Source organism: Echiichthys vipera (assembly GCF_963691815.1).
Source record: "Echiichthys vipera genome assembly, chromosome: Y".
Classification (NCBI taxonomy): Eukaryota; Metazoa; Chordata; class Actinopteri; order Perciformes; family Trachinidae; genus Echiichthys; species Echiichthys vipera.
In genome coordinates, this window is record NC_139849.1 from 4,341,372 (window position 1) to 4,366,890 (window position 25,519).

A 25,519-nucleotide genomic window follows, 5' to 3' on the forward strand; every position below is an offset into this window, starting at 1 on the left:
GGTCAACGAGCACTGCTTGGCTTGTCCCTCTGCAAATTCTCTCCGACTCTCCATTCTTCCCCGTGTCCTTTTATTTGAAGTTTGCATGAATAATCATAAGTCACTCATGAATAATAATTAACTAGTTACATACAGATACTATTTTCCACACAAGAATGTCTACAAGGTCACAGCTGCTTTTGCTCCCACAGTTCTCTTCTAGGGAGGGAACACGTTATCAAAACTTTCCCCAGATGGGTCAAATATAATTGGTTAGACATGCAGGCACATACTTTGCAACAAACACTCTAAAAGAACACTTAGTATTATATGCATGAAAAAAACATTTCTGATAATATTTTATACATTTCTTTAACACGGTTCATGTTACAGAGACCATGTAGGGACCCATGTGGGCTATGCGGTAGTCAAACAGAAGGGTAGCGAGCTCATAATAGAGAAAGTGGAAATGTGTGAGGAGCGATGCTCAGCACAACTAGCAGAACTAAAAGCATCGACTGAAGCACGTAAATTAGCAAAAGGAAAAACTGCCAACATATATACGGACTCAGCATATGCACATGGAGTGTGTTATTTGTTTGCGTCTGTGTGGAAACAAAGAGGGTTCCGGAGATCCGATGGGACCCCAATTCAACATTGCAGCCAAATTAAAGAGTTAATTTGTTAAAGAAATGTATAAAATATTATCAGAGATGTTCTTTTCATGCATATAATACAAAGTGTTTTTCTTCAGAGTGTTTGTTGCAAAGTATGTGCCTGCATGTCTGAACCAATTATATTTGACCCATCTGAAAGGCTGATAACGCTTCCCCTCCCTAGAAGGACTGTGTGAGCAAAAGCAGCTGTGACCTTGTAGAACTCTTGTGTGGAAAATAGTATCTGTATGTACTCTAATGATTATTCATGTACTCTTTAATAAAAAGACATGGAGGGAGAATGGAAGGCGGAGAGAATTTGTAGAGGGACAAGCCAAGCCGTGCTCATTGACCTCCTCTCTTCCGTTGTCGATACGTAAAAAATCTCTTGTCTCTGGCCTGATGAAAAAGGGTTATTCTTGAATAAGGGATACCAGGAAGTCTCCATGTGTTGTTTTGTCAAGACAACAGAAATATTTTGACATTTTTGGTCCTTCGAGCCGGATCTCAACACTGCAGAAAAAAAGGGTGACTGACGGGACGTCTGCAAAGACTGTGCACAGCGAAGTCTGGCCCGCCGCTGGACAAAGACCACCTTTCAAAGTGGCCAGACGGACTCCCTCATCCATCCTTTCTACGCAGCAAACGAGATCCGAGCCAGGGAAGGGGAAAGAGAACAGGGAGCATGAGTCTCCGCAGAAGATATCTTAAAAAGTGCGCATTATTGTAGATCTACAAAGTGTGTGTGTGTGTGAATGATTGTTGTATGAAAGGGAATTTGGTCTGTTCAGCAGTATTTGGGCCTGAAACCTAACGGTGTAAACAGAAAGCCTATTTGCTAGCTGTAATAGATTAAATTGCATTAAGGGCATTAGGTGAAGGGACTAGGGATCTAAAACGCAGATTTATTCCTGGGATAGAACCCCCAGACTGTGTCCGCAAAGAACAATAAGTTCTTTGTAGAAGCTTGACACAGTGGGAATTATCTGTGGTCCTTGAGAAATTTCCCTGAGTCCTGGATCACTCGGTAACGTGATGCATGGAATAAAACATTTCATGTTGTAGTAAGATGCAATTAAAATAAAAAGTAAAAGACAGATACTTGTAAGTGTAGAGAAAGCTAAAGCAAAAGAGGTGCTGGTTTATATGACGGAGGATGAAGAGACAGGGCCAGTGACAGGAAGACAGGAGAGACATAGGGATGAGGAAAGTGAAGAAAAAGGAGCTGCTGCAAAGCCAGCAAAGTCGTAGTGCAGGGATTATGTAAAGTACATTCTTTCAGGACAGGAAGATAGAGCGAAACAGACAGGGACAGGGCAAGTGCTATTAAACTATCAGGACATGCTCTTTATGCATAGTATAAAACAAGAGGTCATTTTGTATGTGAACGGTAAACCTATTACCTTTTTATTACCAGCCACCGTTTGTGGCTGTAGATTTCTCCTTAATTCATCAAAAGTTAACATTAGATAATACCTCATTTTCATATTTAAGCAGAACGTTTTAGAAAACATAAAACTGTAAAAAATAAGCGCCTTAACCCTCCCGTTATGCTTGGGGTCGATTTGACCCCATTCAATGTTGAACATCTCTAAAAACATGGTTAACATCGTGTTTTTGCTTCATATTTAATGACTTTTCCTAATTTTATGGGGACATATATTATAAATAAACAAAATAGTACTTACAAATATACTTAACACACAGACATATCCCTCGATCAAATTTAAGATCAGTCTAGACAACAGCCTTGGTCCTCGTTAACTTCCTGTCAGCTGATGTCATTCACATCCACTGCAACAGGAATCAAACTGGGTCTAAAGGTATTCTGGATGTATAATGTTTGGGGATTTGGGTTTAATTTAAAATGCTATTTAGGTAATCATCAAATACATGCAGAAAACCGGACATAAAAACTTTGATTCTGATCGTTTTCTGGATGTTTAAATTCACCCCAACGGTGTTAGTAAAATTTTAGGGCAGCAGGAGGGTTAACGTCAGTAAAGAATGGGGGAAGTTTCATGGTGATCTCAGCCTGGTTTCTACATTTGTTTCATAAAAACATGCAGAAAACAAAACTAACAGTATTTTCTGATTTATGGCTAAAAGAGATTTCTGAAAATATATCTCTATATTCTAAATATGTCAAAATTAAACAAGAACGTTGAACCTGGTTTTATCAAATGTTCACGTTTCTGTTCTGGAAATGTAAAAAAAAAAATAATACCTCATATTTCATAACTTAACGCCTCATTTGCATTTTTAAACATAAAGTTTCAAAGAACTTGTAATACAATAAATATTTTAATAATATAATACATTGTACCCTTTTCATCCCTTTATAAAAACACCATTAAATGAACCAAAAAATAACATTACTAATGAATGGTTTTCCTACTGTTTTTCTCTGCGATACTGGTGCAGAGAGGACAGTAGTAAAAAGTGCGAAGCATTTGAAAATTTCGTCCCAAACAATTAGAGTAAATTTCTGCTAATGGAACGATCAAAACAAATGCCGTCAGCCAGCCTGTACATCTGTGCCATGAGGATTTTCCTGAAGATGGCGTAGATTTACAGCTGGTTATCGCCCCTTTACTGGGGAGAGATGCTTTGGCATGTTTGGAACTAGGGGTAATTCCTAAATCTTCAGGACGACTTAAAGTGGCAAAAATGCCCTTAGTGGATACTGTAATGGTGTATGAATCAATCTCTGCCCCACAATATTACTGGACATTGGACCTCCCAGAGGAGGGGCCAGCAGCTGTTTCTAAGCAGCTCTTAAAAATGACAGAGGCTCGAGTAGAACCAAGGCATACAACTATGCCCCCTAGTGATCTACATCTGACATTACGTTACAAGTACTCCCCAGGGCCAGACTCACTATATGACAAAGCTTTGCAGAAACTAGGTCCACAAAGGTTTACATTGATGCAACTTTACTGGAAAAACTTGACCTCTTTCTGTACAGCAGACATAACAAATGATGCATTATATCTAATGCAGGGTGGACGCACACCACATGTGTCTTTGACTAAATCTTCAAAGCAAACATGGAAAGATTTGGATAATGAAGCAAGACGAGTAAAAGTAGCTCACATCTGGACAAATACAACCGATCCTAAAGTTCAATATAATAAGGATACACAGTATTATCGTCAAAAACTACAGTGGGTGGTCACAACCACTCCAAACGTCCATTTGGACGAGCCAAACACATGAGAAGCAAAAGTGTTCTCCCTCACCATGGAAGGAGAACAAAGTCTGGCTTCATTACCCAAAAAATTATGGTCAGAAGGTCCATCTGATGTAGGATTAATGAAAGGCGTCCCACCAGTAGTAATTAAAGGAAAAACAGAATATAGGCCGAGGGTTAAACAATATCCCCTAAAACCTGATGCAGAAGAAGGCATTGAGCCTGTAATTGAAGATCTAAAGAAAGCAGGAATTATAATTCCGTGCCCAGATTCACCCTGTAATACACCTATTTTTCCTGTCCGAAAGGCCACGCCATCAATTTCTTGGCGAATGATACAGGACCTAAGAGCAATTAATGCTGCAGTACAACAAAGGGCACCAAACGTCCCCAATCCACACACATTGCTTAATTCTATGGATCCAAATGCAAAGTATTTCTCGGTCATAGACCTAAGCAATGCGTTCTGGTCAATTCCAATACATAAAGATAGCCAACATTGGTTCGCATTTACGTTTTAAAAATAAACGATATACGTTCACAAGGCTAGCACAAGGCTATTGAAGGCTAGTGAAAAGTCCCAAAATTTTTGCTGAAGCAATCGCCAATTGTCTAGCAGACTTCAACCCCCCTAGAGGGAGCCAAATCCTCTCATATGTAGACGATATCATAATAAACTCCACAACAAAAGAGGATTGTAAAGAAGACACGTTATCTTTACTCAAATTTCTTGCAAAAACTGGCAACAAAGTGAGTAAAAGTAAATTACAATTGTGGAAAGAAGAAGTGAAATACCTAGGTCACACGTTGACCCAAAATGGCAAAACAGTAAATCAAGAAAGAAAAACAGCCATTTTGTCTGCACCAAGACCAATAACAAAAAGGCACATGATGTCCTTCTTAGGGCTTTGCAACTACTGCCGAACGTGGGTAATGGATTACGCAGAAGTAACAAGACCTCTGCTTGATCTCATTTACTCTACACCTATGGCACTAACAGATAAAATAATTTGGACAGAAACGGAAGAAAAAGCAATTTGTAACATAAAACAAATGCTGGCAGGAACTGTGTACTTGCCTTACCAAACTATGATAAACATTTTATCCAAACTGCAGACTGTAAAAATGGATTCATGACATCAGTGTTATTACAAACAAAAATGACCTTTCTATCACCTGCCAGACATCTGTCATGCATGACTACACTTTTGTCGCAACCACATCTCAATATAGAAAGAAGCACAACATTAAATCCAGCTATCAATAGATGGCACTTAACATGATTGTCTGCATGAAACACAGTTAGTGTATGAACCACGTCCTGATTTATTAATCACACCCTTGACACATGGCCATATAGTATTTGTTGATGGTTCTGCACGTAAGAATGCACAAGGACAAAATTGTGTAGGCTACGCGGTAACAACTATAGATAAATGCCTAAAAACAGGGAAATTACCATCTAATTTATCGGCACAGGCCGCTGAAATAGGAGCATTAACTGAAGCATGTAAATTATTTCAAAATAAGGATGTAACAATTTACACAGATAGCTAATTTGCATATGGCGCAGTACATCTATTCTGCCAACAGTGGAAACTTAGAGGTTTTAAAACGTCAACAGGAAAACCAATAACACGTGATAAGTTATTACAAGAACTTTTAAAAGCTATAATGTTACCAAAATCTATTGCAGTGTGCAAGTGTGATGCCCACACAAGAAGAAAAGATATGGTTTCAATCGGCAATGCAATGGCAGACAAAGAAGCTAAATTAGCCGTACATCCTGTTTTGCATGTTTCAACGTCTCAAAATACACCAGTGACGTGTGACATATTACGACAAAGACAACAACAAGCACCACAAATGGAGAAATCAATGTGGCAGAAAAAAGGAGCTACAAAAATAAATCATATTTATATTGGACCTGATGGTAAACCCTGGTTACCTCGATCGCTGTTCAAATGGGCTTCAATAATGAGCCATGGGCGTTGCCATGCCTCAAACAGGGGGATGACAGACTTAGTGAACAGCTACTATACTACTTAAGGGTTTAAAACATATTCAAAAAACTTTTGTAATCAATGTTTAACATGCATTAAACATAACTCACAAGGACAACAACGCCCAAAACGAGGTGCATTTCCAAAACCAGAGTATCCTTTTGAAGAAATACATATGGATTTCATAAAACTAAACAAAAGCAAAGGTGTAGACTACTGTTTTATTATAATAGATGCCTTCTCCAAATGGGTGGAAATGTTCCCATGTGCTAACCCTGATGCCATCACAGTAGCGAAAGCTATATGTAAAAAGAATAGTCCCAACCTTTGGGATACCAAAACGATCAGATAATGGCTCACATTTTGTAAACGACACAATAAATAAAATAGCAAAAAACCTAAAAATAGACTTGAAATACCATAGTGCTTATCACCCTGCCTCAGCTGGACTTGTTGAGAGATTCAATGGCACAATTAAAAATAAGCTAACCAAATGCCTGGCCATGGCCTGAATGTGTTGATTTAGTACAACTAAGTTTACACATTATGCCTACAGGCGGATGTAAATTGACTCCTTTTGAAACACTGTATGGTAGACCATATTATTTACCTGACTTACATTTATAAATAAAAGATGAGCCTGACTCTGAGAAAACATTGGCAGACTATATGAGACAAACGCTGAGCCATAGAAAGTGTAAAGAAACCAGTAATCTGCCTGATTTTCCTATATGCCCCCAGGAGGACAAAACTGTGACGCCTGGTGACTATGTGTTCGTGAAAGTGATAAAGAGGAAGTGCTGGTCCAGTCCAAGGTGGTAGGGGCCATTCCAAGTTATTCTCTCCACACCCACTGCTGTAAAGATCGCTGAGAGGTCCAGCTGGATACATCTCTCACATTGCAAAGTGAGGACACTTAGTGATCTCGTTCCAACCGCTGAGTAGGGGAAGTCTGACTACAAAGGGGTTTGGAAACGCCTAGGTCCATTCGTCTCAACGTCAGTGAAGAAATCAATGATCCTCTCAGGTTAGTGGAACGAGAGCATAAGTGTGAAACCATGCCAAAACACCACGAAAGATGGCTGGCCTCCAGGACTGCAGGTGCAACGATGGTCGCACTAATGATCTTTGCTGCCTTCGCCCCGTGGGTGTGGACAACACTTCAAGACTCAAAGGATGAAGAAATGGTTCCAATGGTAAAAACTGTGATTGATGACTGTGATGATTCATTTCTTCTCCGTAACAGTACTGGTATGATGAGGTCTGCAGGGTCATGGTAAGACTTTGATATACTGTAGTGATTACATTATTCTCACAGCAGAAGGTACTTGGTCACTTCAGGTTCTCAATAAATCATTGACGACATGCAAACACATGTTCCGTAATCATAGCATATGGACACCTATTGTTGAGCCATACACACTCCGCATACGACATCCTAGAGGTGATTATTATCGTAACCTCATTGGCAGGGAAGGGCATGGCTTACTGGAGGGGCCTGGTGTGAGATTCTGCTGAAGTTTCTGACACCCATAATTGTGATTCTCCTCCTATGCTGTATATTCATCCCGTGCATCGTGCCTTGTCTACAATCCCTGATGTCCAAGGTGATAAGCAGAACCACGGCTGAGGCTCTGTTATATCAACAGGAGAGCTTGGCCCTGATAACTACACATGCACATAACGAAGGATCCATCACAGTAGACACACACTTATACTGTGATGGCTGTGAGGAGTGTGCACTGGCTGACATAAAATACATTGTCTAAACTGATTACCTCTGAGTGTAAAGAAGTGTTACTTTCGAACCTGACGACTGTACTGAAAGCTCTACCAAGAGAATGGTATGTGTCTGATATGAGAATGAAATATAACTCTTCTGATAAACAGGAGGGAAATGTCAAAGAAATGTATAAAATATTATCAGAGATGTTCTTTTCATGCATATAATACAAAGTGTTTTTCTTCAGAGTGTTTGTTGCAAAGTATGTGCCTGCATGTCTGAACCAATTATATTTGACCCATCCGGGGAAAGGCTGATAACGATTCCCCTCCCTAAAAGGACTGTGTGAGCAAAAGCAGCTGTGACCTTGTAGAACTCTTCTGTGGAAAATAGTATCTGTATGTAACTGGTTAATGATTATTCATGTACTCTAATGATTATTCATGTACTCTTTAATAAAAAGACACAGAGGGAGAAAGGAAGGCGGAGAGAATTTGTAGAGGGACAAGCCAAGCCGTGCTCGTTGACCTCCTCTCTTCCCGTGTCGATACGTAAAAAATCTCTTGTCTCTGGCCTGATGAAAAAGGGTTATTCTTGAATAAGGGATACCAGGAAGTCTCCATGTGTTGTTTTGTCAAGACAACAGAAATATTTTGACATAATTGCAGCAATGATGCTTCCATTAAAGGTAACAATAATAAAGTGCTAGGCACACCGGAAAGGGAACGATGACGTTATCCGCGGTAACAATGCAGCTGATGAAGCAGCAAAGGCAGCTGCTAAGTGTCAAATAGCTATTTTGGCCCCAATGGTGACATTGGAGCCTGTGGCCACCCGGTAAGACATAATTTTGATACAAAAAGAAGCGGCAGAGGATGAACGAGACATTTGGAGAAGGCAGGGCGCAACAATGAGTGAACAAGGGTTGTGGAGGTCACAAGAGGGTTTGTTGGTGGCCCCAGTAACGTTGTTGTCCATGTTGATTTCTGAAGTGCACAGTCTAGATCACTGTGCAAGGGGGGAAGTGATGAAGAAAATTCAACAACAAGGCTACTGGTCGCCTTATATGCAAGCAATGGTGAACGAGGTGTTAAACCAATATCAAGTATGTGCTCAAAATCGTCGAGTCGATTAAAGAAAAACTACCCCCTAAACTATGAAAGAACAGAGAATTCAATTTTAACACTAACACGAAATGATTGGGGGACGAAAACAGAGAAGCATTCGGAAAAAAATGACATCCAAAGACCAAGAAGACGATTTTGAAGACGAGTTAGCCGGCGACGAAAACGGCGACCCTAAACAACAATTCGGCTCGGTGGTAGACGGCCTCGCGAGTTTAACGAAGGAAATACGAGACCTCAGGAGGGAAATGAAAGAGGACCTCTCAAAATTCAAAGAAGAATTTAAAGAGGAGGTGAGGAGAGAGTTCGCTGGCTTCACAGAGGAAACGAACCGCAAAATGGCAGAAAACATCGCGGAAATACAACAGCAGCGAAAAGATATCACTGAGACACAGGAGCAGATTTCAGAGCTGGAAGAGTGGAACACGGACGCTAAAGAGGCCATTATTACGCTATTAAAACAACAAACAAAACTACAAGAAAAGTTGACCGAGGTTGAAGGACACGGAAGACGATGCAACCTGAGAATCTATAATGTAGCCGAATAGGATAATGAATCAGTGCCAGAGCTAGTTGACGGGCTCCTCCGCCGGGGGCTCAGGATACCGGAGGGAACTTAACTACACATACAGCGGGCACACAGAAGCCTGGGGAAGAAACCACCACCGGGAGCAACCCCGAGGTCCATAGTGGTCAACTTCTTGAAATACGAGACCAAAGAAAATATTCTGTTCAGAGCCTGGAAGGAGAAAACACAAATCGATGGGAGACAGATATTTTTTGACCACGACTACCCCACAGAGGTGATGAAAAAACGTAAATCCTACTCAGAGATTAAAAAGACTCTAAAAAACAAAAAGATCCGCTTCCAAACTCCGTTGAGTAGGATTAGGATCCACTGGCTGGAGGGTCCCAAGATCTACAACAGCGCTGAAGAAGCAGTGAAGGACATGAGGAACAGAGGGCTGGAGGTGCTGGAGCGACCCCCCGCTGGAGGAACGCATCCTGAGGTCCTCCACATGGCAGCGCGCTGGAAGGAATCCGGGGATAAACGGGGGGGGGGGGGGCTCCGCCACGGAGGAACGCCGTGAAGCTGGGAGCCGTGCGAGGGAAAGGCTACAAGTATTTAGGAAATAAACAACGGATAAAAAAGAGAAACAAACAGAAGACTGATGAATGCAAACTCAGTTGAATTTGTGCGGGAGGGGGAGAGAACCCACAGGAAACCCAGAAGAATAAAATGTCTCCTATTTTTGAGTTAAGGCCTCTACAGCGGTTGGTGAGTTAATAGACCCACTATAACGGAACAGATTTAGTTTACTTTGATACTACACCAAGGGCTATAGCGGGGCCACTTGAGTTATAGTTAATTTTTGTGTTAAGATTCTGACTGGGACCCTCCATTCAATGAACTGTTGGACTCATCTAGTAGGATGGGAAGAACCTCTCCAGGTATACTCCAATTCACTAGGGGGGGCCCTTTGTACACCAAAGATTATCCCTCACTCCCACCAACAGGGAGACAGGGCCTATGGGGAATATGGTCCTTTTTTGTTTGGAAGTTCAGCTCCAGGTTCTGTGTTTGTTCTTATTATGTTCGTAAGAAGATGAGGGTTAATAATATTACAGTGGAAGGGTCACGAATCACCGCAAGAGACAAAAACAATGCAATACAATGATATTAAGGTGGTGTCACTGAATATCAATGGCCTGAACAATAAAAGAAAAAGAGGTAAAGCTTTAACTAAGTTTAGAAAAGAAAAGATGCAGATTATTTTCTTACAGGAGACACACCTAGCACGAGAGGAACACAAAAAGTTAAAAAAATTAGGATACAGAAATTCATTTGCCAGTTCTTTTGGCCAAAACCATAAGAGAGGTGTGGCAATACTGATTGTTAACACGATAAAATTTGAATTGATCAAGGAAGTTGCTGATAAGGATGGAAGGTATATCATGATTAAAGGGATATTAGAAAATCAACTGGTGACACTATTTAACGTGTATGCCCCTCCGGGAAGCGGGAAAGCTTTCTTTCAGAAAATATTTGACCTCATAAATTTGGAAACGGAAGGGACATTGATATGCGGCGGGGACTTTAACGTGGTATTAAACCACAGGTTGGACACAACAAGTCTGAAGAGAAATAAAAGTTAATAGATTTATGAAGACGGGGTTGTCAGAAATGGATATGTTAGATGTATGGAGAGAACTCCACCCAGTTGAACGGGATTATACTCACTACTCGGCCCCCCACGCAATGTACTCTAGAATTGATTATTTTCTAATGAACAAAGGAGATATATATAAAGTGAAAGAATGCAGGATTGGGGTAACTGATATATCAGACCACAGTGCAGTTTACCTAGAAATTAATCTGAACAGCAAGAGGAGAAATACAGTATGGAGACTTAACGAAGGTATACTGAACAACAAGGGATTGGTTGAAGAATTAAAAGGGGAAATAACTAGATATAAGGAGGAAAACGATAATGGGGAAGTTCTTGTGGGATGCCCTTAAAGCTGTAATAAGGGGGAGGCTGATTTCATACACAGCTTATGCCAAAAAAGCCGGATTGGAAACGTACCAGAAACAAATTGAAGAATTAAGTGAATTGGAACACCATCACAAACAGACAAAAGACTCGAAAACACTTAATCGGATAAAAGAAGTCAGGAAAAAAGTAGACGATATCCTGTTGGAAGAGATGGAAAGGAAAGCTAGGTACATAAAACAAACTTACTATGAGGGAGGTTCTAAAGCCACAAAAAATACTGCGAGACAGATAAGGAAACAACAAACAGGAAACAATATACATAAAATAAGAGATCCTACAACCAATAAAAACCTATATGAACCAGAAGAATTAGAAAAAATATTTGTGGATTATTACAGTACATTATATGCACAGCCAACCTCAATGGGTGAAGAAGACTTAGGGAAGTTCTTAGATCAGTTAGATCTGCCAACAATAGGTACAAAGCAGAATGCGATGTTGACCTCCAAAATAACAGTAGAAGAGATTGAAAAGGCAATTAGCCGGGCAAAATCAGGGAAATCACCAGGAGCTGATGGATTGGGCGCCTCCTTTTATAAAACATTTAAAGGGGAGTTAACCCCACTATTATGCAACTCATTTAACTATAGTCTCGAGAAAGGCAAGATCCCTCCCTCGTGGAAAGAAGCTATTATCACTGTTATTCCAAAGGAAGGTAAAGAGTATTGCTGTAATTGCAGACCAATATCATTACTAAATATAGATTATAAACTCTACACCTCCATTATAGCCAAGAGATTAGAGACATTTATGCAGGACCTGATTGATGAGGATCATACTGGCTTCATTAAAGAGAGGCAAACACAAGACAATATAAGAAGGACCCTACATGTCCTTGAGAAGGTACAAAAGGAGGGGGATAGTGTAATTTTGGTAAGTATAGATGCGGAAAAGGCGTTTGACAGTGTGAATTGGGCATTTTTGTATAAGGTCTTGGAAAAATTTGGATTTAATGAGGATTCTGTAAACTGCATTAAGTCAATATATCAGGAACCAATGGCAAGGATCAGAATAAATGGTAGTTTGACGAAGCGATTCAAACTGGAAAGGAGAACGAGGCAGGGCTATTGCCTCTCACCCAGTCTCTTTGCGCTGTTTGTCGAACCATGATTAGGCAGGAGGGAGAAATTAAAGGGGTGACAATAGGACAGGAAGAGCACAAGATAGGGCTTTTTGCAGATGATATATTAATATTCCTAAAACAACCTAATTAAAGCTTCCCAAAAACTATGGAACTATTAGAGAACTATGGAATCTACTCAGGATACAAAATTAATGTCACAAAAACAAAGATTCTGTCAATAAACTATTCTCCATCTCAAGAGTTAAAGGACACATATAAGCTCAAGTGGAATGCTTAGTCAATAAGGTGACTAGGGGTAAATATCACAAAAGGACTGGACAAACTGTACGATGCGAACTACACAAAAATAAGTCAAGAAATGAGGAGGGACTTGGAGAGATGGTCAATGACCAACTTTGATTTCAGCTCAAGGATAGAGATAGTTAAGATGAATATCTTACCAAGGCTTTTATATCTGTTTCAGTTGCTGCCAGTGATGATCCCACAAAAACAGCTTATTGAATGGGATAGGTGGATATCGAGATTTATATGGGGAGGAAAGAAACCCAGGATCAGATACAAAACTCTGCAGCTCCCAAAGGGCAAAGGAGGCCTGGCTTTACCAAGCCTTAGGGAATATTACTACGCCGCACAAATAAGACCTCTGATACATTGGTGTAATGATGAAATACGACACTTAATAGCTCATGAGGGACTATTGCACAAGTTAGGTAACCAATTAGATACAATAACCAAGACTACAGTAGAAATATGGAACAAGGTTGTTGAAAGATATAAAAGAGGTAAAGATTCTGAGTTGGTTTGCGTCTGACCCAAGGTTTGTACCTGGTGTGATTGATAAAGGGTTTAAACAATGGACAAAAAAAGGCATCACAGCATTTTGCACCATGGTTGAGCGGGGGAAGCTGCAGAGTTGTGAAAAGCTAAAGGATAAATTTGGTTTAGATGAGCAGGATACATTTCGATACAGACAGATAAAGGATTATTATGAGAAGGAGATAAAAACTGACACTGACAATGAAGTTATTAATGTGTTTTTGAAAGCCTATGAAGGGAAAAAGTGTAAAGTAATCTCAGCTTTATACAAAGGTTTGTTGTCTTACAGAAAGACCTCCTCTCTTTATATCAAAGAAAAATGGGGAAAATAGTTGAAGGAACGAATTACTGAGGAGGAATGGTTTGTTATTTGTAAAACACAGTGCTCGTCCACTAGCTCCAGGAGCTGGAGAGAATTCAATAGGAAAAATATGGTCAGGTTTTTTATAACCCCGAACATTAGGAAGGAAACTACAGGTAACCATCAACCATGCTGGAGACTATGTTGAGACATGAATGTTGCTCATATGCATATTTTTTGGTCTTGCCAAGGGATAATAGGATACTGGGATAAAATATGGCAGGGTCTAAGAAAAATAATAGGATACGAGATACCAAAGTCATGTAAGATCTATTTGGGAAATCTAACACAAGACATAATACAAAAAGAAGATGAGTATCTTGTTAAAGTTAATTAAAGTAGCTATCTGCTAGTAAAAAAGCCATTACAAGGCTATGGTACAAAACAGAACCCCCGACCGAGGAGCAGTGGGTGAGCACTGCGGAAGAAATATATGTAGTGGAAAAAATTACACATAAACTACGACTTCAAGAGACACAATTTCAGGATAAATGGGAAAAATGGACAGATTATAGAACATAGCAGGAGGACACCACCAATACTACTGGACAGTAATGACACAGATATGTGATTTGTCGCTTTATGGAGTGTGTAAAACTTGACATTGTAATTGATGAAAGGAAACTCAAATAATAAGCCTTTTAAAAAAAAAAAAAAAAAAAACACATGAAGAGGACAACACCACCACCACCATTGGACATGAAGGCCACTGCTATGAATATGATTGCTTGGAGAAGTATGTGAACCCTGACACTGTAATTGTTGTTTGAAAATTTCAATAAAAAATAAGTATAAAAAAAAAGGCAAATAAAAAGATTGCTGACCTGAAAGAAGACATCGGTCGCCTCTCCAATTAACTGAAAAAGAAGGACTCACTCCTGTCCGGTTTTATGGAAGTAGCTTCACAGCAGTCCAAACAAATCAGTCTCATGGAAGTAGCATCTCAGCAGTCCAAACACATCACCTCCCTCAACGCAACTATCCAGGACACCACCATCAAATGGGAACCTGTCGCCAACCTTCAACATTCTTCCTGCTCAACTCCTTACCATCAGGAGTCATGGGCTGAGGTGGTGGTCCGTGGTGGGACCAGTCGGATGGTCCGGTCTGCATCGCCACCGCACCTGGACCTCTCCAACCACTACACGGTACTGTCCGATGACGCCACGGCCCACCCAGGTGACCCGGCTGTCGCTCCGACATTGGTCGACACTGTCACCTCACCGTGAGGCCGGATCGACGGCCACTGACCAAACCAACATCGTCTTCTCGCTGTAAGATGTTAAGGGACGCCGTACTCAGACGGTCTGGACGTCTTCCTCGCACTGAGCCGACAGAGGATCCTCCTTCTGGGTTCAAGGCCCCCGGACCCCCGTCACATCACACACCTGCCGAGACCGACCACCTCCAGCCGGTGACCACCGGCGTGCAGGCGTGTCGCGCACCTCGAGACCACGGGAGTCCTCCGCCGTCACCTCCCCGTACTCGCCCCCTCTTCTCCCCGACCACACTGACAACCGGGGACTCCATTGTCAGGAATATTTGGTTCTTCAATGCTGTCACTCGCTGTTTTCCTGGAGCCACCGTGCCAGATATCCTAGACAAGCTCCCGGGGCTGCTGCTCTCACTCCCTTCCACTATCACTCGGGTGATAGTTCACGTTGGGACCAACGACTTAGCCCGGGAGCAGTCAGAGCTGACCAAAAAGGATTTTAATGGTCTTTTATCCTTTTTAAGTGCCTGTGGTAAGTCTGTTTTTATTTCTGGCCCAATCCCCACAATAGTCCGTGGAGCAGGGAGTTTTAGCAGATTGCTCAGTCTCCACAGCTTGCTCCAATCAGCATGCACAGCCCTCAACATTGGTTTTATTGACAATTTTAACCTGTTTTAGGGCCGTTCAGAGTTCTTCAGGAGCGATGGCCTCCACCCCAGCACGCTTGGTAGCCGCATGCTTTCGGCTAATATACAGTACGCTGTACTATCTGCACAAACGACCCACTTACTCACTACTGATACACGTGCACACAGACCTTCTGCCCCACACTCACCTTCACCCTCCCCCTCCCCCTCCTACACTACACACGCCCCCTCTGCCCCTCACTCACCTTCACCCTCCCCCTCCTACACTACGCACGCCCCCTGCTCAGTCGCACCTGAGGCACAGAACAACATCCACACCATCAAAACCAGAATCTCACACAGACAAATTACACCCAGGACTGTTTTTAGCTGTGTTTTTAACATTCCTTTAGTAAGACATGATGAGCGCACGTTCAACACAGACATTAAAATAGCTGTGCTGAACGTGCGCTCTCTTTTAAACAAATCCTTCATCATTAACGATGTAATTTTAGATAACAACCTAGACAGCATTCTCCTTACAGAGACATGGCTTGGCACTGATGCACCTGTTGTTCTATCTGAGGCTTCCCCACCAAATTTTACCTTTTGATTTTCTACTAGAGGGGGACAAAAAGGAGGCACCAAAGACACCATGTTGTCAAATGAAGTCTTTTTTAACAAATATCATTTGAGTATCATGACTTTGTTTTTAGCAGCCCCCCCATCCTCTGTATGCGATCTACAGACCACCCCGCTATTCCACCTCTTTTAACAGTGAATTCTCAGAGCTACTGTCAATAACACATAGCACTTATAACAGAATACTAATAACCGGTGATTTTAATTTACACATAGATAATTCCTCAGATCCTATGTCGAGAGAATTTTTAAACCTTCTCCATTGCCTTGATTTTAATCCACATGTCACGCAGCCGACCCACAGCAGGAGGCGCACCTCGGACCTGGTCATAACCTATGGCCTGTCCATTGGTGCACCCTCTGTTGTGGACCTGGCTGTGTCTGACCACTTTTGTGTTTTTTACAATCACCAGTTTTAACCAGCAGGAGGCCCCAGTGAGAACAGTGAGGAAACGCTACCTAACTTCTGAAGTGGCTGCAAATCTTATCCAGATTTTACAGAGCACTCCTGCAGAAATTTTACCAGCACCATGTGATTTTATTGTTGACAATTTTAACCATAAAATAAAATCAACGCTGGACTTGGTGGCTCCACTCTCAATAAAAAGAAATATGACAAGACCGACACCCCCGTGGAGAAATGCAGAAACTAAAAAACTAAAGAGAGACTGCAGGAGTGCTGAGAGGAGATGGAGAAAAACAAAACTGACAGTTCACTATGAAATTTTAAGTGGACATCTCAAAACATACAATAATGCAATCAAACAGTCAAGAATCTCCCATTTCCATAAACTAATCAACGAACATAAAAACAACCACAAATTCCTCTTCTCCACAATTGACCTTTAAACAAACAAAAATTTTAATAGATCCTCCAAAAGACCAACTGACGCCCTTTGTGAGGACTTTGCAGACCACTTCAGAAATAAAATCAATGACATCAGATCGAGTCTTTTACCCCAACAGATTTCCAATGTTGACACAACTGGATCATTGATTTTACCCGAGGAAACACAGGAGAGTTTTGCCCTGGTTGATGCGGGGACACTTGGTCGAGTCCTCGACAACCTGCTTATTAGATCCAATTCCCACACCGTTTTTTAAAACACTTTGTGGATTCTTTGAGGATCAGCTTTTATACATGGTGAATTGCTCTCTTCACACGGGGCCTTCCCCGCCTCCTTTAAAACGGCGGCGGTGAAGCCCCTTCTGAAGAAGAGCAATTGAGATCCCAACATCTTTAATAATTATCGGACTGTATCCAACTTACCGTTTTTAAGTAAAATTTTGGAAAAACTTGTTTTCAATCAAGTAAATTGCTTTTTAATTGCAAACAACATATTTAAGAAGTGTCAGTCTGGTTTCAGGGCGAACCACAGTACAGAGACAGCCCTTTTAAAGATTTTGAACGACATCAGGTGCAACTTGGATAACAATGAACTCACAGTCTTGGTACTACTGGATCTAACCGCCACCTTCTATACAGTAGACCATCACATTTTATTAGATAGACTAAAGAACCTGGTTGGCCTCTCTGGTACTGTTCTTAACTGGTTCATTTCTTACCTTACAGATCGACACTTCGTTGTAAGTATGGATACATGTTCCTCAGAAACCCACAAAATAAAGTGTGGTGTTCCCCAAGGGTCAATTTTAGGTCCAACTCTTTTTAATCTTTACATGCTTCCCCTTGGGGACGTCATCAGGAGGCATGGCATCAGCTTTCATAGTTATGCTGACGATACACAACTGTATATTGCCGTGTCTCCTGATGACACAGGGCCTATTGATGTCCTTTTTAACTGCATTTTAGATATCAAGACATGGTTGGCAGGGACTTTCCTACAGCTCAACCAGGACAAAACAGAGATTTTACTCATTGGTCCTGAGGGCCAGAAAGAGAAACTTTTACCAAAGTTACAGAAATTTAAACTATCACAATCTGTAAAAAATCTGGGTGTGACTTTTGACCGCCCGTTTCTCTCTCAGGCCAGCACGGAGGTGCTGATGCATGCTTTTATCTCTTGTCGTATAGACTACTGTAATGCCCTGGGGCCTCACGCATGACTTGCATGGATTTCTTACTGAAACATGGCGTACGCTAGAATCCAGAAACTATCGTACGCACAAAAAAAATCAGATGTATTAAAGTGAGCGTACGCATGGATCCAAGCACTTTTCCTTTGTACATCACAATCAACGTTGAATTGAGCGCACATGTAGAAGTGCTAAACTCCTCCCTGCCCACGCCACCATTTAAATATGCAAATATATCTAAATAGGGCCTGCACCGGGGATTCCCTCTCTGCACCATCAGATTTAAACGATGAGTAAAGGTAAGAAGCGCAACTTCAACGAGTCTGAGCTCAAAATTTTATTAAATGAAGTGGAGACCGAAAAGCTGTTTTATTTGGTAGCCTCTTTTCAGGGATAAACACAAAGAAAAATAAGTTTGAGTGGGAAGGTGTGTGTGAAGCAGTGAACGCTGTGGGGTCGGAGCAGCGCACACCCACTGAAATAAAAAGAAAATGGTCAGACGTGAAGGTGGAGGTGAAGCGGAGGATTTCGGCCCACCGCCGAAGTATCACCGCAACGGGCAGGGGGACAGGAGGGGAGGAACTGACCCCCTTTGATCAGAGAGTGGGGGCTATTGTGGGGGACACAGCTCTAAGCGGAGTTGTGGGGGCCCATGAAGGCGACACAGATCTGTCATGAACGGTACAGGTATAACACAAAAAGGTGTACCCAATGCAGACACAGACAAAAAGTAAAGTTACAAAACAAACGTTTAATATAATGAACGGACAAACGCAAAAAACACTACAGAGAATACAAATACAAAGACTAACTAAACGAACACGGGAATAACAGGAACAGGAAGACGACGGAAGATCAGGGAGACGGACGGGAAACGGGAACACGGGAAACTACGGAGAAAAACAGAAAACAAACACGATTAATCAACTTACTACGGGGAGCGTGAAAACCACAACGAGAAAAGGGATGCCAGTCCGGGGGGAATAGTTTTACCAATACAGGGTCGACAACGGTCCGGCGCTGCATGCCTGTCAGCTTCAGGTATTTAAGGTGGTGGGGTAATCAGCATAACAGGCTGCAGCTTGGGGGGAACGCCTACCGGACCTACACAGAGACAAGGCAGAGAAACATGCAGGGAAACAACGACAGGGGGAGACAAACTCACACAGAACGGAAGAGAGGAGGGTACTGACACAAACAGATCTTGACAGTACCCCCCCCCCCCCCCCCCCCCACTCAACGAGCGCCTCCAGGCGCTCTACCGGGCCTCTCAGGGTGAGCCCGGTAGAAATCCCGTATCAGGGACGGATCCAGGATGAGGGATCTGGAGATCCAACTCCTCGCCTCAGGACCGTAGCCCTCCCAGTCCACCAGGTACTGAAACCCCCGACCACGATGTCGCACGTCTAGGATTGTGCTGACTGTGTACGCGGGATGGCCGTCAACAGTACGGGGGGGTGGTGGGGTGACGGCAGGCGGGCACAACGTGCTGGTGGTTGCTGGCTTGAGCTGGGAAACATGGAAAGTTGGGTGGATCCTGAGGGAAGCAGGGAGCTTCAGACGGACAGAACTGGGGTTCACGATGGCCTCGATCTCAAAAGGACCAATGAATCGAGGGGCAAGTATTTTAGAAGAGACACTCAGGGGAATGTCTCGAGAGTTCAACCATACCCTTTGTCCAGGTCTGTACTTGGGTGCAGGGATGCGATGACGATCTGCCATCTTACGGTTCTGCTCCGCCGTTCGGAGTAACGCCCCATGGGTCTCCCTCCAAATCCGACGCACTCTTCGGAGATGGTGTTGGACGGATGGCACGGCAATCTCCGCTTCCTGGGTCGGAAACAGAGGAGGTAAGTAGCCCAAAGACGCCTCGAAGGGGGACATACCTGTAGCGGTGCTGGTTAGGGAGTTTGACTGGGAGTGGAACCCCGAGGATAAACTGACCTTGGCCCCTAAGAACTGGCAGAAAGCCTTCCAGACCCGGGAGGTAAATTGGTGGCCACGGTCGGAGACGATGTCCGCAGGTATCCCAAGGAGGCGAAATACGTGGTCCACGAGGATCTGTGCTGTTTCCATGGAAGACGGCAGCTTCGGTAGAGAAACAAAGTGCACCATCTTCGAAAAACGTCTGTCATGTCTTTACCTTGTGACATGGGAAGTCCAGTAACAAAATCCAGCACGATGTGGGACCATGGTCGACCGGGATGTAGGCCAAATTCTTGTGGTCCGTCCACAAATGGGACCTCTGCCCCCTCCAGCCAATGTCGCCACTCTTCCAATGCTAGCTTCACGGCTAGTAACTCACGGTTTCCGACATCGTAGTTTCTCAGGGGACAGTTTCTTAGAAAAGAACGCACAAGGGTGAATCTTCTTGTCGGAAACCGCTCGCTGGGACAAGACCGCCCCCGCCCCTAGATCCGAAGCGTCCACCTCGACGATGAATTGAAGACCAGTGTCCGGTTGCACAAGAACACGAGCGGAAGAAAAACGCTTCTTCAGAGTCAAGAACGTGCTGTTGGCGGCAGAGGTCCAGTAAAACGGAGCAGAGGGAGAAGTCAATTTGGTCATAGGAGAAACTACCTGACTGTAGTTACGAATAAACCGGCGGTAGAAATCAGTGAAACCCAAAAATCTCTGAAGTTGCTTGCGAGAGGTAGGTGTGGGCCACTCGCTCACCGCCGTGACCTTCTTAGGGTCAGCCCTAACCTGTCCGCTCTCCACAATATACCCCAAAAAGGCTACCGACGACACATGAAATTCACACTTCTCGGCCTTCACGGACAAACGGTTCTCCTGGAGACGAACGTGCACCATATGCTCATTCAAGTCCTTCGAGAAAATCAGGATATCCTCTAAATCAGGGATGTCAAAGTCAAATACATCAGAGGGCCAAAAACACAAATTTGCTACAAGCCGAGGGCCGGACTGGTTCAATGTTTATTAAAACATATTAAAATTATTGCATATAACCTATTGAACCAAGACCTAACACAGTGTACCATATTATATATAATAATTAAATAAATAATCCAATATTTTTGTATGGCTCCAGCAGTAATTTCAGGTGAAAACATTTTTCAACAGACTCACTCACTCAAAACAAACTTCCTTCAAAGAGAAAACACATGTCCTGTACATTAAATGAATAAAGCAATATTTTCTAATGACCTTAGTTATTTCAAGGAAAACATTTTCAACAGGCAAACAGCAAAAAAGAAAATGCCCTTCAAAAATAAAATGTGTTCCTTAATATCAAGATAAAGACGCACAGCTTTGCCTTTTACCTCCGTGAACATGTGCTCTGCCTCCCACCTGGCTTAAAACACCCTGTTCTCATCGTCCACCTTCCCTTTAGCCATTATTGGGGGGGGGGGGGGGGTGCTGAAAGTTGACATCTGCCCTGAATGCTTAAGAATATTGAAGACGGGGCGGCCCACTTGCGGCGCTACAGTGAGTTTGCGGGCTACTGTTGCATTGTGGGTAGTGTAGTTTTTTGCGTGAAAAACACCAGCAGGCGGCTGTGGCGTGCGGGCCGGTCTAATACTAATCAAATATCATCCCGGGGGCCAAGATAATTCATTGGCGGGCCGAATCTGGCCCGCGGGCCTTGACTTTGACACCCATGCTCTAAATACACAAACACGGAGCGGTTGAGCATATCTCGAAGAACGTCATTAACCAGAGCCTGAAATACAGCCGGGGCATTAGTTAAACCGAAAGGCATGACCAGGTTCTCAAAATGTCCAAGGGGTGTATTGAAGGCTGTCTTCCACTTGTCCCCCTCCCTCACCCTCATGAGGTGATAAGCATTACGGAGGTCGGGCTTCGAGAAAACGGTTGCGCCATGCAACGGCTCGAATGCAGAGTTGATCAACAGTAAGGGGTACTTATTCTTTATGGTAATGTTATCAAGTCCCCGGTAATCTATGTAGGTACGCAGGGATTTATCCTTTTTGGCCACAAAGAAAAACCCCGCTCCCAGTGGGGAAGGTGAAGGGCGAATAATCCCTGACTTAAGTGAGTCGTTTATATACACTACCGTTCAAAAGTTTGGGGTCACTTAGAAATTTCCTTATTTTGAAAGAAAAGCACTGTTTCTTTAAACAGTGCTTTAAACTAATCTAAGTTTAAACTAATCTATACATTGCTTATGTGGTAAATGACTATTCTAGATGCAAATGTCTGTTTTTTGATGCAATATCTACATAGGTGTATAGAGGCCCATTTCCCGCAACTATCACTCCAGTGTTCTAATGGTACAATGTTTTTGCTCATTGGGTCAGAAGGCTAATGGATGATTAGAAAACCCTTGTGCAATTATGTTAGCACAGCTGAAAACAGTAAAGCTGGTTAGAGAAGCTATAAAACTGACCTTCCTTTGGGCTAGTTGAGTATCTGGAGCATCACATTTGTGGGGACGATTAAACGCTCAAAATGGCCAGAAAAAGAGAACTTTCATGTGAAACTCGACAATCTATTCTTGTTCTTAGAAATGAAGGCTATTCCATGCACGAAATTGACAAGAAACTGAAGATTTCCTACAACGGTGTGTACTACTCCCTTCAGAGAACAGCACAAACAGGCTCTAACCAGAGTAGAAAGAGAAGTGGGAGGCCCCGCTGCACAACTCAGCAAGAAGAAAAGTACATTAGAGTCTCTAGTTTGAGAAATAGACGCCTCACAGGTCCTCAACTGGCAGCTTCATTAAATAGTACCCGCAAAACGCCAGTGTCAACATCTACAGTGAAGAGGCGACTCCGGGATGCTGGCCTTCAGGGCAGATTGGCAAAGAAAAAGCCATATCTGAGACTGGCCAATAAAAGAAAAAGATTAATATGGGCAAAAGAACACAGACATTGGAAAGAGGAAGATGGGAAAAAAGTGTTATGGACGGACGAATCAAAGTTTGAGGTGTTTGGATCACACAGAAGAACATTTGTGAGAAGCAGAACAACCTAAAAAGATGCTGGAAGAGTGCCTGACGCCATCTGTCAAGCATGGTGGGGGTAATGTGATGGTCTGGGGTTGCTTTGGTGCTGGTAAGGTGGGAGATTTGTTCAGGGTTAAAGGGATTCTGAATAAGGAAGGCTATCACTCCATTTTGCAACGCCATGCCATACCCTGTGGACAGCGCTTGATTGGAGCCAATTTCATCCTACAACAGGACAATGACCCAAAGCACAACTCCAAGTTGTGCAAGAACTATTTAGAGAAGAAGCAGGCAGCTGGTATTCCATCTGTAATGGAGTGGCCAGCGCAGTCACCAGATCTAAACTCCATTGAGCTGTTGTGGGAGCAGCTTGACCGTATGGTACGCAAGAAGTGCCCATCCAGCCAATCCAACTTGTGGGCGGGGCTTCTAGAAGCATGGGATGAAATTTCTCCTGATTACCCCAACAAATTAACAGCTAGAATGCCCAAGGTCTGCAATGCTGTAATTGCTGCAAATGGAGGATTCTTTGACGAAAGCAAAGTTTGAAGGAAAAAAAATTATATTTCAAATAAAAATCATTATTTCTAACCTTGTCAATGTCTTGACTATATTTTCTATTCATTTTACAACTCATGGTGGTAAATAAGTGTGACTTTTAATGGAAAACACAAAATTTTCTGGGTGACCCCAAACTTTTGAACGGTAGTGTAGGTCTCCATAGACTCCCGTTCGGGACCAGACAGATTATAAAGACGACTAGTTGGGAAAGTTGATCCGGGCAACAGCTCAATAGGGCAGTCGTTAGGACAGTTAGGAGGCAGAGATAGCGCCTTAGACTTACTGAAAACCTCGGCGAGATCGTGATACACAGGAGGTACGGAAGACAAATCAGGCGGATCAGGTACAGTGGAACTGAGAGCACTAGGACAAATAGGAGGAGCTGAGCGGAGACAGGAAGAGTGACAATGACTACTCCAACTCACAATCCGATCTGTTAACTAGTAAATGACCGGGTTGTGAGTGATAAGCCAGGGAAGTCCAAGAACTACTGGAGCATTGGTGGAAGGCATAACATGAAACGCTATCGATTCAGAGTGAATACCAGACAGGGACATAGTTAAGGGTAAGGTTTCAGCGGAGATCTGAGTGAGTTCGCTCCCACTGAGACTGTTAACAGTTAAAGGGGTCTCCAGCTGGTTCACGGGGGTGGCGTTAATGGCAACAAAATCAATCAATTATATTAGTGTCGGCACCTGAGTCAATAAGTGCCTGAAGGGAATACTCCCTGCCCACACACGACAACACCACATCCGTATTTATGCGCTGACGGGGATTATTTGGGACCACTGAACTACTCACTAGGACCCCGCCTGTGACTGGTGAGCCTGACAGTTTAACCGTTTTCGACAATTAGAAATTTGGTGATTCGGATCCCTACAATAAATGCATAGCCTGTTACAAAAACACCGCTCACGTTCTGCGGGAGTCAAATGGCTACGACCTAGCTGCATGGGTTCCTCCTGGTCAGGGGCGGAGGATAAAGGAACCCGACTACTCACGGGTACAACAGGAATCTGCTCGGGAAAACTAATAGGAGGACCAGGAGTCACAGGAAAACCTGACTGTCTCTCGCAGCGTCTCTCACGCATACGGTTATCAATCTTTATAGCGAGGCTAATGAGCTCCTGAAGGTTAGCAGTCTCAGATCTACCCACTAAACTGTCCTTAACCTTCTCATTAAGCCCCTTAACGAAAATGCTCTGAAGAGCCCGATCATCCCATCCTAATTCTGCCGCTAACGTGCGAAACTCAACGGAGTAATCTGCAGCACTAGCGGAATCCTGGCGTAAATCCAGCAACCAGTTGCCACTTTTTATCCTTTTTTACTGTTTTAATCTCTCTGTTTTAGCCTTCATGCTTTTATTTAATTTTATGGCCTCGTGTCTTATGCTCTTATGCTTTTATGTTCTAGTCCACGTTTTTATACTCTATGCTTTTATGTTTTAGTCCCTCTATTTTTAACCTCCATATTTTAACCCTTTACTGTTTTAGGCAACAGTTTATAATCTCCAGTGTTTCCTGAGGGGGCCTGCCAGTTTGGGAGTTGTCTCTGGTCTGGCCGCGGGGGGTGCTGTCCCGTGGACAGTTCCGGCCCGGGAGACTAGAGGGCTCTGCACCTTGGTGCGGAGCCTTCTGTCTGCCCGGGTTGGGGTGGTCTCTGTGGCGGTGATCCCTGCGACCTTGGACTGGGATCTCTCCCGGTGTGGTTGGCCACCCAAAGGTAGCTTCCTCTAACCTCCTCTGTACCTCAGGTCTCGCTGCCCGGCCATGTCTCTGTAGTGACAGCTAGTGTTTGTGTAGGTGTGAGTGTGTGTGTCTCACACTATGTGTCAGCATGGCTGTGTGTGTTTCTGTGAATGTGTGAATGAACGTATATATATTTGTGTATGTCTCCGTGCATGACTGTGGATGGGTTGGGTTCTTTTAACTTTCTTCTCCTGATTTTATTTGATGTTTCTCTTTTTCTGTGCATCTCTGTAAGGCACTTTGCGATACTTTTCCGTATGAAAA